Source organism: Dipodomys merriami, unplaced genomic scaffold (genome assembly GCF_024711535.1).
Source record: "Dipodomys merriami isolate MVZ:Mamm:240054 unplaced genomic scaffold, mDipMer1.0.p SCAF_12, whole genome shotgun sequence".
Classification (NCBI taxonomy): Eukaryota; Metazoa; Chordata; class Mammalia; order Rodentia; family Heteromyidae; genus Dipodomys; species Dipodomys merriami.
In genome coordinates, this window is record NW_027202493.1 from 6238936 (window position 1) to 6255174 (window position 16239).

Sequence of the window (16239 nt, forward strand, 5' to 3'; positions counted from 1 at the left end):
AGCCATTTCCCTGGTGTATTTCAAAACTTTCTGGGATAAGAGCAAATCTGGATAAAGTAGATAACAATAAAATATGGGAAAATCAGTATGTCCATTAAAGAGGGATCTATTTACATGCCTATTGTTGATTCTCGTCTTGTTTGCTTCAAATAAACTCACTCCAGTGGAGCAGTCAGGTAGATAATATAGGTTGAGTAATTATGTATGTCATTGAACTTCATAAATCTTGCATTTTTGAGGCAACACTGTGAGGATTTAGGTCTCAGGGATACTTATAATTAAAGTATAATGCATAGCCGGTGAGAAGCCAAAGGTTCTATCCTAATTATTCTGTGAAATCTGGCCAGCCCCTCCTCTGCATGAGAAATCATGAGACACAGAATTACCTCTGATCCTCTCCTAGACCCTTCCCTGCTAGGGGCTTTACAACCACCCCCAACCATGTACCACTTCATAACCACCTTCTGCATCATTGCCTGAATGTGGTGAAGTTCTTTGTTTGTTTACTTTGGAAAATGTTAAAAATGTTTTAATCATAGTTAACATCACATAGTTAATTCAACTAGTTCTCTATTGTACACAGTTACAACATCTTCATTAGACTGAAAGCTCAAGTGGATGCAGTGTCCAGCATATCCCAGTTAAACTGATACCCACTGAGCAGAGCAGCATCAGCGAGGGGCTATCAGCATAGTGCTAGAAACACAGTCATGCATGGTCCCATGTTCCTGGTTGGAAACCAACAACACAATACTTATTTGACAGCCCCCCACCCCACATCTCTACCTCTAAAATATGTGTAATATTTATACGCAGTGCCTAGTTTTAAAAGGCAAGTTTAATTAAAACTTAAGAATAAATTAAAATTTCTCTGTATTTGATGAGCAGAAAAGCCCAAAAGCTATGCACATATGATCACATAAGATGATACTAAGTGAAATGAACCCCAAGATATGGGCACAAAAGGTCTTTCTTTGTTGTTGTTGTTGTTTTAAATGTACTATGTGATATTTTTTGTTTCCTTTGTATCACTTCCCCCATGATATATCCCCTGCTGTCACTGTACTTGATTTTGGTACCCTGCATCTTGTATATACATTTGTCTATTTGGGGGGGGGGAAGGGGAATAACAAAATGCTGAAACAAGAACACAGGATGACCTATTGCAACAATCATACCCACAAGGCACCATGTTGAAAATGAACTTTACAACTTCGGGGGGGGGGCGGGAGGAGTGAGGGAGGTGGGGGAGGGAAGGGATAGTGGGAGAATAACAAGGGAAGGGGTAACAATGCTTGACAAGTAATGTACTCATTGCCTTACTCATGTAACTGTAACCCCTCCGTACAACATCTTTACAATAATATAAAATTTAAAAAAATTTCTCTGTATTTAATGTGTATCCTTTACTGAGCCATAAATCTGCACATGGCTTCTGGCCTTCATTGTAGCTGGAGGCACCCATATTTTAGGTCCATAATTACAGATGGAGGCAAAGGAACTACATCAGACAGCAAAGCAAGCCTAGAATAAAGGAGGATGTGTTCTCTTTCCTCTGTGCTTCCCAGAACCAGAGTACATTAATTCTGAATTCGTTTGCCTACTTCTGCCCTCAGCTATGAACAGCCACAGACATGACGGCGGGATGCGTCCTGATTGAGAAGGAATGACCTTGTAACAGTATGAAATGGGATACAAAGATCAAAAAGAAAAGATGGAGAGAAACTCACTACTCATTCTTGTACAATATTCCAACTTTGGCTGAGTTGAAATAATATTATTACCTGGTTTTTGAACAAGGTTCAGTAAAGTTCTTAATGTAGCTCTTACCTTGCAGCTCACTTGACCAGCTAAGAAGCAGCCAGAGGCCTGGGAGATAGTCAAGAGTCCCTTTCACAGCCTACAGGACTCTCTCCATTCCCAGTATCCCAGAACTTTCTTTCTTCCCAGGTTCTCTGTGTACTCTTAGCAGACCCGCTCATCTTTCAAGGTTTCTCTCAGACATTTACTTTCCATTACAACCTTCCCAACTCCTGTAGGCTGCTGTAGTTTGAATCTTGAAGTGTCCCCCAAGACTTGGAGGTCAGAGGTACTGCTTTCAGGAGGTGACTGAACCTTAAGAGGTGGGGCCTAGTGTGAGGAAATTAAGTCATTGGGGGTGTGCCTTTGAAGGGAATTTGGGATGGACCCTTTCCTGACTCTCTTTGCTTTCAAGCTGCCCTGAAGTGAGTATCTTTGTCTGCCACATGGTCTTGCCATGATATGTAGTGCCATGATATATAGGAGCAAAGCAGTCTCTGAAACCATGAATAAAATGAACTCTTCCATTTTTTAAGTTGATTTATCATGGGTATTTGTTAAACCAACAAATAGCTGACTAATACACAGACCAAACTGTCAGGTTGTTACATTCCTAGACATGCTTCCTTCCCTACCTCAAATCACTACCCTACTCCCGTTACTCGGGCTCATTCCTGAATGCCTGGTGTCAGGAACATATCTACTGTTGAGCACCACCGCCAAACAAGAGAGGACTTCTTGGCTGTTCCTGTGTCAAATAGAAGTGCTAAAATAAATACAAATGTATGTCAACTTTTGAATTCCCTGTTTTCCTCTTTCACTGATATCATGCATCTTCATCTTAAAATAGAGCATAAAACTGCTATATATAGCAAAATGGAAGCCACATCAAGTGTCTTTTTTATTTCATTATGACTACTGTCACTTCCTTCATCTTCACGTAAAAATACAGTGAGTTAGAAGTATGTATTCTGAATGCAAATCTGGTCATGGTCCTGGACCCTCTGCCACAAAACCCTGTGACTAGAAGCTAGAAAGGTTGCTGAGGATTGGCACAAAAGGGCAAAAAGAAATTTCCCATGACTTTGTAGAGATGGTTAACAGGGTGTTTATCAAAGCTTCTTCTGATATTATACTCTATAAAACTGAGAAGGCATTTGCATCTGCACTGTATAGGTGAAGAAACTGAGGCAGTGGGCCAGTCCAAATGAGAAGTCCAGTCAGTAAGTCATTATGTAAACACAGCCCTGAAACCCATGAGATCCCACTGGGTGGTAGCAATGTCTAACGAGTATCAAAGAAGCACAATGGCTTTGGGTCAAATGGATCTGGTAAGAATCCCGTGAGAACCATTATCCCTACAGAGTTCATTACCAGGAAGCCCAGATGTTTCTGCTGATAGCAGTAATTCTAGCTGAGATTTCTTTGGGTAATGGAGTGAGGCCTGATGAGGTGAGGCAGCTCGTCCTTCGGCCCACACCTACCTCTGCCATGATGTTCCTGATCACCCCCCACATCACTCCCTAGAAAAGTGAGTTTCCCAGTCAGTCTCCTCTGCCCTAAACCGGAAGTCAAGATGGCACAACCAACTTCCAGAAAACTCAGCCACTAGATCAGCTCTTTTTCTTAATCCAACTAGACAGCTTCTGCAAACCTGAGGATTTATACAGGTAAATCTGGGTCTCGTGAGGGCCCAGCTCAATTTGTGCAGAAATTCCACCAACAGCAGAGAGTTGATTTAGTGTCAGAAAAGGGTATTTGAAACAAGTGTGTTTTCCTTTACGAGTCTTTTAACATCAGGAGAGAAATACTGTTGATTGCAATTGATTTGTATATGTGGCTCTTTGTGTAAAGTGTCACAACATGTTTTATAGGAAGATAGAGACAAAGAAGGAGAAGGAGGAGACATCACTCTTCTGGAACACAGAACAGAGTAGCAAACACATCTTCCAAAGCAACATTTGGCCTTCAAGTGGTCATGCTGGGTATTTTTAGCCACTTGCTCTCTGTGTGGCCCTGGCAAACTGCTTGAGGACTTTCATACCTCAGTTTCAACATCTGCAAAAGGTGAATAACTATAGCCCCTTCCTTAGAGGCTATGAAGACATTAAATCAGTGCATTTGGAGTTCTGAGCACAGGGAATGCCATGCTGTGGTGCCCCATCAAGAGTAGCAAATAGAAACAGTTACAACAGCACATTTGGACTATTACAAACCAATGAAAGCAAGACAATCTGTCCTCAAGGGTTTCTTTGTTGTTTGTTTGGTTTTTTGTACCAGGGATTGAGCTGCAACATCGAGCCACGCCCCAGATCCTTTTGTATTTAGTTTGTTTTTCACATAAGCCTAATGTTTTGCCTGGGCCTAGTCTGCGACCATCCTGTCTCTGCCTCCCAAGCAGCTGGATTATAGGCGTGCACTTCTATGATGAGCCCCAGCCATCTACTCCTGTGGTAACACTTCTGGGTCTTAGGAGATGTGAAGTAGGGGCTTCAGAAGTTGGCTCCCAACCTCCTGCAGATGCCACTTCCAGCCCTAAAAGCTACTGTAGGAAAAGTCCTTAAGCATCACAGTGAAATGGTAGTTTAGAATTTGTCCTGTATGTGTCCCCAGTAGAGAACTTCAAATGTTCCTGACATGTGGGCAGCCCTTTAATAGTTTAAAATATACTTTCACCCATATTACTTCATTGAACCTTTTTAATTCTGTGTTCTAGAAGGCAGGTGGTGTTTATTACCATTTTAAAATGAAATATTGTCATGGAAAAGTCATGTAACTTTTCTAAGTTCATACACTTATTTCATAAGTATAGTTTGAGGCATGTTAATGATTCTTCAAAAAAATCACATAATTAATAAAGGAAGGATTTGGAACCTGGTTTTGTGCTTTCTGACTGAGGCTAGAAGAAAGTACAGGAGAACCCCTTTTTAAACAGTAATGGGGTGTCTGTCACCCTTGTGCCAACCAGCTCCAGCTGTAAAAGTTGGTAGGGTCAAATCCAGGGGCATGACTCCTAATGCTCACTTTTGAGTGTCCTTTGTAGTTCTAACTGCACAGCCAAGGTGTGGTTTGGTTAGCCTGGCTCAGCATTTTAGCCTATTGGATGGTCCAGGCAACCTGGAAGTCAGAGTCTTGGGTCCTGACCGCCCAGAGCTCTACCCACCAGCAGTTTGGCAAGTTGATTTTATTTTCCTCTATTTAATTGCTTCTGTCAGCTGTTTGTTTTATGAGGAGTTAGTTTCATTAGTGTAACAGGAACTAGCCCAGTGCACTGGAGCTTTGGGTTGGTGTCTGTTTTCCCCTCAGCGTGCCATACACTGCAGAGAACACACGAAGGGCTATGCGTGCATAGCCCTGTGTGGAATAGCAAATTCTTTAGGCTGGATCCATGTCACTTCCTTACATAAATAAAGCCACCTCCGATACCCATAAGAGCTGGGGACTGAAACCACACGAAGCCACTAGAAGTAGCCACCTACTTTCTGAGTCCTGTCTTTGTTCACTTTAGAATGTGTATTTTGCCCATTGCTTTCCAGAGATCTCCTATACATCTGCCAAAGCCCATCTCAAAAGCCCATCCTCCTGTAACTTTTCCTGGCTTTCTTCTTCACTTCAGGTTAGAAGTCTGTGGTCTATGGCTGCCAACAACTCTGCTGGTTCCCTGTTGATATGTGGCAGCATGAATTCCAATTCCAGTACCCCCAAATCTTCCTTTGAGGACTGTAAGTAACACTACTTGTGCACAGAGTGGATTGGAATTTCTAGAGTAGCCTTCTACCAATCACGGAGGTCCATCGGTGTCTGTTCTGAAGCCTGTGCTCCCTTGTGATTCCCAGAGGCCTCCAGCAGGCCTTAGCCCCTGATCCCTTTTCCAGGTAATGCATCCTTCTCTTCCTCCCTCATTTCTCCATTCCTATTTATGCTCATCTCCCAAATGACCTATTTGTCCTTGAAATTTATTTTTGTTGGTATTGTGGATTTGAAATCAAGGTCTCCAGCTTGCTAGGCTGTCACTGTACTGTGGAGCCATGCTTTTTTACTGGTTATCTTTCGTATACCATCTTGTTTCCCTTTTAGGCAGCCTCCTTAGACTAGATCCTTGGCTTCCTGTCATTGTTGGGATAAAAAGTGTGTCCCACTATGTCTAGCTTTCCTCTGTGGAGACAGAATTGCTCAGACTTTCCAGCCTGGACTGGACTAGAACTGTGATCCTTCTGTTCTGAGCTTCCTCAAGTACATAGACTTACAAGTGTGAACCTCCTGTGCCTGGCTTGCCCTTGAATCTTTGCTGTGAGGATCTGCTTTGGGGAAACCACAGAAGTGGTTAGTATTTTCTCTGTGTGTGTTCTGGCTGTAAATGTATCACAATCCTTATTGTGGTTTTGTATGATCAATGTCTCTCTCCAACTGCTACCTCATTGAGGTAAGAGCTATGCACTCCCTGCCTGCCATATATCTGACATGCACATGTGTCTCCTGAACTCATCTCCTTCTAGCTTCAATCCCTCAGTCTTTGTGGAGCTGGTGCAGTTTGGGCATTCTGCATTAATGAATGATGTAGCCAGGCCAGCTAGATATCTACGATGGATAGAATGTCTGGTACTATCCAGATGGACCCTAAAGGAAATTGTATGTATCCATGTAAAAGCAAGGCAGAAGGAGAGTTTGTGTGTGGAGGAGAAAGGAATGAGAAACAACAGGCAGAAGTCTGGAGTGAAGCAGCCACAAGCCAAGGAATGCCAGGGGCCTCCAGATTGCTCCCTAATGCCTCTGAAAGGAACACTGTCTTGCCAATACCTTTATCTCAGCCCAGTGACACTGATTCTGGATTTATGACGTGGATTTAAAACTATAAAAGCAGTCGTTTCTGTTTTTTTAAGTCACCATCTCCGTGGTCATTTGTTATAGTAACTACAGGAAACTAATATAGGAGTCTAGGCTACAGGCTCTTACAGCAGGAGCTAATTTGTATTCCTTTGGTTTCCCCAGTGTTTTGTCCTTTGCTTAGAAGTAACATATCTGAAGGTGGTGATGCCTTGGTACCCTTGTTCTATGGAAAATAATTCTTCTAAGACTTCTCTTCTCAGGCCTGCAGATATCCCTGTTAGTCAAGTTTTGGGGAACAACTGAACTCATCTTCCAAACCTGCCTCTTGTCATACTGAGAGAACTGTTTAAGGACTGGGAGCAAAAAAACCATTCTTTTTAAAGCAATGAGCAGAGAAATGAGAGTTCATGTCTCGTCCTTCTTCTAAATGGTTCTGGGGAAAACAAGAGCAAAGCAAAACAAAGCACATATAGTTGTGTACTCAACTCTCTTCTGAGCAGGAGTTGTTGCCTGGTTTGCTTTCTGACCTCACATATGACTGTTACAATATTCCTTCCACATTTATATGTTGAAGTCCTAAACTATAGTTTTTACACTGTAATCTTATTTGAAAATTAATTACAGATGCAAGCTATTGGGATGGGCCTGATCTACTATGACTTTGTTCTTGTAAAAAGGCAAAATTTGACAAAGAAACATGTGAAAATGAAGGCAGAGACAGTGATGTTGCATCTGTAGGTCAAGGAATGGCAAAGATGGCCAGCATATGGTCAGAAGCTAGAGGAGAGGTAAAGAATGGATTCTCATTCACCAACACCATCCATGCCCTAAGCATAGACTTCAAGCTTCCAGAATTGTGAGACAATGTGATGTTTGTTGTGTGAGCCACATGGTCTATGGCACATGGGACATTGTGTCAACAGCAGCCCAAACAACAAATATAATGAATATGGTAATAACACCCTATATACTATATTCCTTTTCTTCAATGAATAGAAAAAGAGAGAGAGAGAGAGGCAGACAGAGACAGAGAGACAGAGAGACAGCGAGACAGAGAGAGGAGAGAGAGAGAGAGAGAGAGAGAGAAGAACAGCAGATTTAGAAGTACAGCCTGCAGTCTGAAAAACAATCTTTATTGGTATCAGTGGGGACAATCACTATGCTACCTGCTTGTCCTAGACTTTCACTGGAGATTCACACTTGGCCCTAGGGATCAGGTCAGCTAAAGAAAGTGGTAGTCATGCCTTTCCAATTGCCCTCCTTTGGTCTCCTCCCCAGCCCCCCACACTCCCCCCAGTTTCAAAGCTCTAAGCCTTCTCAGCAGAGAGGGGCCATCTGCTTAGTCCTTGTTTACTGCACACCGTGCCAGTTTGAGCTTATTAATCATATTTACCCAAGTATCTTAATTACTCCCTGTCTAGCAACTTGCCTTGCACTCAGCTGTTGACCCCTCTTTTTTTTTTTTAATTCCTTTCTATCATTAATCACAGAAGCAGCAGCATGGGTAGAGGAATTCCTACAGCTTGGATTTCACTGGCACCGTTACCACTCCCAGAGAGGAGCGGCTGGAGTTCACGGCTGGTTTCTGACAAACTTCCTAATTAATCTGCTAAAGATCAGAGGAGGACTAATAGGAACTGAAGACTGTGAGCTGGGGCCCTCCCTCCTCCCTTCTGTGGTATGTGTGTGTGTGTGCGTGTGTGTGTGTGCGTTTGTGTGCGTGTGCATGTGTGTGTGTGTGTGTGTGTGTGTGTGTGTGTGTGTGTGTGTGTACGAGTGCATGTGCTGAGCTTGGCAGGAGAGAAATGGCCTCGGCTGGCAATTCCTGCTGCAGCTGCTGCCACCTACCTATCTTCTCTATTTTGGGAGAAGGAATTTTCTCCTCTGACTTAGAAGTTTTTAAGAGTCACCATAGATAGCTTCATAGCCCGCATGCAAAGGTAGAATAAACTATCTCTTACCCAGCTTTCCTCTGAACTACAGGATGTGGCTGTTTGTGGGAGGAGGCTCAGGTAGACTGGGTGAAAGTCTCCTGGAACAAAGAGTTTTAGGACCTTAGCAGTTGAAGATGCCCCTGAGGGCACAGGGCTGTCCAAGAAAGCCAGGAACAGTGTCGAAGATGTCAGCCGCATGGACTGTACTGTGTTTCTGGAAGTGCCTTGCTGACAAGTCTGCAGGAAGAGGTGGTGTACATAAAGAGATATGGCTGATGGCTGCTGAGCAAGGGAAAGGAAGAATTGCTATTCACTGCCCTGGGCCAGGATGCTCGTGGGCTTCTTAGGCTCACAATCTGTTATTCACGTCCCTCTCTCCATTCTTGAGCAGGAGGCAGGGAGAAAAGAACCAGGGCTGGGCTTCTTCCTTCCTGCTGGGCCTGGCTTTGCAGGCCGAGAGACACCATTAAGGAGGATAATTTGTTGATCCAGGCTCTCCTTGCGTTTCAGTGCAGAGTGGCATCGTTTTCTTTATGACCTCGTAAAGTCACAGCCGAGAGGCCGATTTGGAAAACAAACTGCCTCAGGTTGACAGATAATTAGATACAGGGGACATATTATATGCCTTTGCATATAAATGTGCTCCGAGGCGTGTTGGTTCATCTGAAGTTGAGGTTAAAGGCACGCAGGTATTCCTGACACATCAGGATGTATATTTTCATACAGTCTCAGGCGATGGGTTGATTTTATAGCCCTTTCTTCCTGGTGCTGACTGATGGGTGTGAGGCAGTTTGACAAGGAGGAAGGCATGCTCTCCTGGTTATGGAGCTCCCTTCTTCTGGGAAGGGAGCTGATCTCTGGGCCTACATTCTGCAGTGAGCCACTAATGGCTGGAATAGGAAAAACGGGGCTCATTTTTCTCTTCTTCTTTTCCTCCCTTTGGAATTCTAATAGGCCTAATTAATTACAGTTATAGAATAGGGCCTTTTAAGACAGGGACAAGCCTGAGTGGGATTCTATATCTGGGGAAGGGAAATAGATGGAAGTGGGTGCTTTCTGAAAGGTACTGTGTCACTAATGCTGGCCTTACAAAGACATATTCCCTGGAATCTGGGCTAGGGAGCCAAGCTGGAGCACTGGGCAGATCAGGGAAGAAGGGGAACTCACCGATTTCCCTGAGACTTATAAACATTTTAGGCCAAGGAAATGTCTCTTTGAACACCAAGTTCCATTTAAATTCATTCACACTAAAATGTAAAGAGCTTAATTTAATGCCCATTGGGAGGAATTTCAATTTAAAAATGGCATGATAGCTAGTGGCTCAAAGAATGGGCTTAGCAGTCCATCATCTTCTGTTTGGGCAACTTACTTCATCTCTATGTGTCTTGGCTTTCTATCTGGAAATAGAAATAAAAATCAGTAGTCTCCAGATAATGTGGAGGTTTATTTAGATAAAGCATGAAGCATAGTGTTGCTTCATGTATGGAAAGCATTTAATAAAAGTTAGGCTGTGTGCATGTGTGTGTGTGTGTGTGTGTGTGTGTGTGTGTGTGTGTGTGTGTGTGTGTGTGTGTGTGTGTGTGTGTGTGTGTGTATGTTCCTGGGCTTGAACTTAGTGCCTGAGGTGCCTGAGCAATGCCCCTGAGCTTTTCCTTTGCTCAAGGCTAGCACCCTACCACTTGACCCACAGTTCACTTCTGGCTTTTTGCTAGTAGATTGGTGAGAAGAGTCTCACTGACTTTCCTGTGTGGGTCAGCTTGTACCAGGACTCTCAGATCTCAGCTGCCTGAGTAGCTAAGGTTATAGGCATGACAGGTTTAATTTAGCACCTGGCTAAGTTACGCATTTTAAATCATGATGGTGAAAAGAACTGATTATAATGAAAAGTGAGCAGAGAAGATGGTATCTCAACTGAGAGGAAGGAGTCAGTCAGCCTGGTGGGAAGCTGGTTGGTTTTGTGAGGAGTCTGACCCCACAGTGTGGAAGTGGCAGCCAGAGTGGAATGTGTCCTCCCTGATCCTGGGGTAGATCTGGGTCCTCAGCCATTATTTGGCTGAATCATCTTCAGTAGGGAACTCCCTCTTTATCTTTCGGTCCTCATCTATAAAATGAGGAGTTCTCCAGGGTATGTCTGTCTGACATACCTCTGTGCTGCTTTGTAGTCTTTTTTCCTCTATAGCCTCTGGATAGCCCCTGTTGCCATCTTTGCTTCTGGAGCAGGCCTGTACCATTCTCCAAGCCAAACAGAAAAGCCTGTTAAGAGGAACTGAGGAGATGTCCATCTATTCTCTGCTTGAAAGTACCTTCCCTTTTAGATCTTGTTTGGGTTCCATTAGAAAAGATAAACAGAAGGGAGAGAGAAAAAAGGAAAAAGGAAGGGTAACGAACCTTATAGCCCACCCTTAAGCCCTGTTGAAGGAAGTGATATAAATAGAGTGGCTGTCACATTGATGAATTAAATCCTCTGTTAATTAGGAGGCATCGATTAAGAGTCTTCCAAGCAGAGCATCCTTTTTCCCTTCCCAGCAAGTTCCAGCAAAGGGAGGAGGCAGATGAGTCATTTTCTCTGTGTCTTGCCCTACTGTTTGCATCACCAGGGTTTTCTGATGATCCCAGAACATGCTCCAAGGTGGATGGTTTACTCCATCCACCTTTCTGCTGGATCTGGGAAATGGATGACATGGGCATTCTCTGGACAAAGGACCAGTTGATTGCCCTGACTTCCTAAAATATCTCTTCTTTCAACCTGTCACACACAGCAAGTGGACTTCTCCTGTTGTACTAACAGTCCATTAAAACAAGAGGACAGAATGGGGGCCACCTTCTGTGTGGACACTCTCTTGCTCTTTAGCAACTATAGCCATGGGCAGCCATTCTGGGCTGGCCCACAGGCCTTCATTTTTAGTAGAGCTCTAGTTGAACCTTGCACCAAGCCACTTTTGTTCCCAGGAGTCACAGGCTCCAGTTGCTTGGTGGAAACTTTATGAGAAGTCTGAATCTAGATTATGTATTTCTTGAGGACTAGCAGTTTAGCATGTTAAAATAATAGATTGATGATGGAAAATAACTTGGAGGTGTCAAGGCTGTAAGGCTAAGGCATGCTTTTGTTTTGCCAATGCATCTAAGTTTGCATTGCTGACTATGCGATGATCCCAGTGCTTCATGTGACATTGCATTAAAAAATCAGTTATTATCTTACGAGAGAATCCTAAATTTGAGCCTTGAATGAAAATGGGCGAAGTATTCATCTCCACTTTACTCATTAGCATGCAAGAGCCACATTACTTAGGGAAAGGAAATGTTTTCCTCAAGGGATGGAGAGTACTAGGGAGATGGAATTCTGGTTGGGTTTCCTGATTATTCAACGTCCAGAGAGAGAGAAAGGAGGGGGGAGGGAGAGCACAAGTGAGCAAGAGAGAGTGTGTCAAGTTATAGGTAGGTGGAATGAAGCCTAGAAGAGAAATTGCTTATGCTTAATTTTTCAGGTCCAAGCACTTGCCTTAAACCCCAGTGCGACTGATTACAAGAGGACTCTGATGCACATACCGCCTTCCCTGATCCTCTGTGGCTCTATGCACCACACAGGCAAGACTATCACATACCAATATGGACAATACCTTTCTGGAGTTGTGACAGAATAGCAACAAGAGGGCTGGGAAGGTGGCTCAGTGGCAGAGTGCTTGCCTTGCATGCATGAGGCCCTGGGTTCGATTCTTCAGCATCTCAGAAAAAGCTAGACATGGCGCTATGGCTCAAGTGGTAGAACGCTAGCCTTGAGCTGAAGAGCTGAGGGACAGCACTCAGGCCCAGAGTTCAGGCACCACAACCAAAAAAAAAAAAAAAAGAATAGCAACAAGATCCTTGGTTTGTAGATGAGGAATAAATTCCAAACAGAACTGTGTCTGAGTGAAGAGATAGAGCAATGGGAAACCCCAAGATCCAGCAGAAACACAGAGATTCTGCTACAGACTGACGGTCTGAGAGTACATAACTGTGAAGAGATAAGCAGGCCTGGATCATGTGGTCACAGGCCAGAGCCCTTCTGTCCCCAGGACTGTCCTTCCCTCAGAGGTCCAGAGTAGCCACAGGGCTGAAGCTCTCACTCCTGGGGAGCAGGCCCTTTTCTGATCTTTTTGTTGTGATGCCAAGGGTTCTACAGGGTCCATGTCCAATTCTTCACAGTGGATTGGGGGGTTATGAATGAGCCAGAAAGAATAGGGTAGAGAGAGGAGAGGAGAAAGGAGGAGATACATGAAGAAGAGAGGAGGGGTGTGGAGAAGAGAGGCACAAAATTACTAAAACTGGGGATGTGGCTCAGTGATAGAGTTTGCACATAGCATGCATGAAGCTCTGGATTCAGTTCTCAGCACCAATAAGCAAATACGCAAACAAGCAAGTAAATAGAAAAATCAAAAAGAAGAAAACATGAGAACGTTCTAAAACATCAGGAAATAATTATCTAAGGTGAGGATGTTAGCAAGACACAGAGGAAGGGAGAAGGAAGAGGAAAGAACAGAGAAAAGAAAGGAGGAAGAAAGTCCCAGAAAAAAAGAAGGAAGAAAAGAAAAAAAATGGACACACTAGCCCAGACATAGAAAAGCAATAAGGAGAAAGAGTAGATGACAAGTCAGTGAGAAAAGCTGGGCAGAGAAAAGAGCAGAAAGCAGGAGAGGAGAGATGGGAGTGGGGTGGGGTAAAATACAGAGATGCTGAAAAAGAAGAGAGGGAGGGAGGGATGGAACGGAAGGAAGGTGAGGAAGAGAGGAGGGCAGCCCGGATGGGGGGTGAAGGGAGGTAGAGAAAGTGCTGTGCTGTGTGGATTATTGTGTGTTTGTCATCTGGAATGGTATAAGCTGTAGGTACAGCATCTCCTGCCCATGATTTATGGTCCCTGTCAGGCGGGGACCGAGCTTTGTCTGCTGTAGCGTGGAGGATGAATGCATTGCTGTCATCCCAGCCTGGCCGGCCTTTCTCTCTCTCTGCTCTGAACGCTGGCTCCCCATTTCACGCCAGTGAACATAAACAATCTTTTGTAAACCTGACAGTCACACTTGCTTCTTTGGAAACATAAAGCAGAAATGTATGACTCGGCTTTCATTACCCAATTTCCTACGCTATATAAAAACACTCAGGAAAGACATGTAAGTGGTCACGAAACCTGGGAAATTGGAAGTGTCCTGGAGGAAGAGGAAAAAAAAAGAAAGAAAGAAAAGCAAAGAAGAAAGGGTAGAGGGGGGAGAAAGGGATCTGAGGGGTGGGTGGGAAGGAGTTTCTGGTGAAGAGATGATATGTCTAACCTCTCTACATCCTTTCCAGAAAACAGCATCTGATTAACTGGGCCATCCAGACACATAATTATATTATATTTCTGAATAATAGACATTTCCTGCTTGAAGTGTTGCTTTCTTTTTCTGTCCCTTTTAACCCAAAGTGCAGCAATGAAACAGTCTTGAGATCAAAGCTAGCTGATAATGCTGCTTTGTTGTTGTTGGTTTTTTTTCTTCCCTTTTCCTGCTTCATATTTTTCTTCCTTACTTGCGATTTTGCAAACTCTGCCACAAGCAAAGTGTGACTTATTTTTAAAGCACTATTAGGACCAGGCTGTGGTGACTCATGCCTTTAAATCTAACTAGTTAAAAAGCTGCGATCTGGTGGATCATAGTTCAGAGCCAGTCTGGGAAGAAAGTTCTTGAGATTCCATCTCTAAAACAATCAGCTAAAAGCTGGGTTGTAGGAATGGCTTAGGTGGTAGAGTGCCAGCTGAGCAAGCTCAAGGTCTTGCATTAAAACCCTGGTACAGGCAAAAAATCCAAAGCAAAAACCAAAAACCAAAACCCTAAATCAACAAACCAAACCAAACCAAATTCCAACAAAACCGATTACAGTGCAAGCCTAGTGAATTCCCAAATCATGGTCTCAACTAGGAGAACAGTTAGGTGGTGGAGAATCTGCCTCCCCCGTGACCAGCCTCACTAGAATGGACCAGGAGAACAACTAAAAGAACAAAAGGCTGGGGCATCTTGGAAACTCACTATCTCTGACCTTGAAGCTGCTAAACATCTTCTAGGCACTTCACTGGGGATGAAAAGCATCGCTTCTTGCTAACCGAGACCCTTATTATAGTCTCATAGGGGTCTGACCTTGAAGGTCTGGAGACACAGTTCTGGGGAGCTTATTCCAGAAGTCTCAGGTCAATGAATTTCCTGCCTTTGGGGATCCAGGAGTTGAAAGTTATTAAAATTAATTAATTAATTTTTGATGGGGGAATAGACTCTGAGGATTTGAATTCAAGGCCTTGGAGCTGCTAACCTGGCTTGATGTTGCTGCCCATGCCCTCTGGCTTCCTCTGATTATTTGCAGGATAGGACTTTGTTTCCCACCCCACAGGGTGCCTGAGTCATGATACCTCTACTTTAAGCTTTCTCTTTGCCAGGATCATAGTTGTATATCATGGTCCAGCTTTCCTGGACATTTCTTTTTCTGACCTTGTTGGCCTAGAACTATGATTCTCCTGTGCCCAGACTCCCATGTAGCTTGTGATGTCAGGAGTGGGAAGGGGTCTAATGAGCTTTTCTGCACAGGCTGGCCTCAAACTATGATCGGTCACTTCTCAGCTAATTATAAATAGCTAGGATTACAGATGTGAGCCACCAATGCCCAACTTAATGGGAAAGCTCTCTGTTAATTACTGTAATCACTTTTCTCCCACAATTGTTTTTCAGACTCACTTTTTTTTTTTCTGGTCCTGGGGCTTGAGTGCTGTCTCTGAGCTTTTTTTGCTCAAGGCTATAGTGTTCTACCACTTGAGCCACAGCACTAGTTTTTTCTGAGTAGTTTATTGGAGATAAGAGTTTCATGGACTTTCTAGCCTGGGTTGGCTTCGAACTGCAATCCTCGGACCTCAGTCTCCTGAGTAGCTAGGATGACAGTGTGAACCACTGGAAACCAGTTCAGAATCATACTTTTTGAGACACACAGAGCTGGTTTTAGTTTGTTTCTGTGGAAGCTTTGACCAGTAGAGCCCTGCACTCCCACTGAAGATTTGACCATGAGCTCCTGAAGTGGGTATTAGAGGCTCAGCCTGGATGATTGGCACAGAGAACTGTGCCAGCGCTGGCCTGGTTAATTGACACTTAGACACTTAGGAGAAGTCAATTTGGTTTCCCAAATTGCAGATATTTTTGAAAGATAGCAACCCCATCTTCTAGTCTACACATCAATATACATGCACACGTGCACACACATACATGCATGTACATACATAAATGTTGGAATACCATTACAAATGCTGCAATATTATAATTGAAAATAATTTTTGAGTACCCACTGTATGTCTAATACTACATTAGGTTTTATGAGACACATGCCCTCAAAATGATTTTTGTTCAATTGATAAGCTTACAATATAGCAATATTAACATATCAATATATACACATACACATATATGCATACATTACACATTATAACTATATATAGTTATATAACTATATATATAACTACAACTATGTATATATGTGTATATATATATATATATATATATATGTGTGTGTGTGTGTGTGTGTGTGTGTGTGTGTGTGTATATTCAGAAAGCCTAGCCTTGTACATGCATGTGACATGCATCTCTCTCTTTCTTCTGTCATTTCATTTATCCCCAGGTTTTATTCATTATTCTTTTAT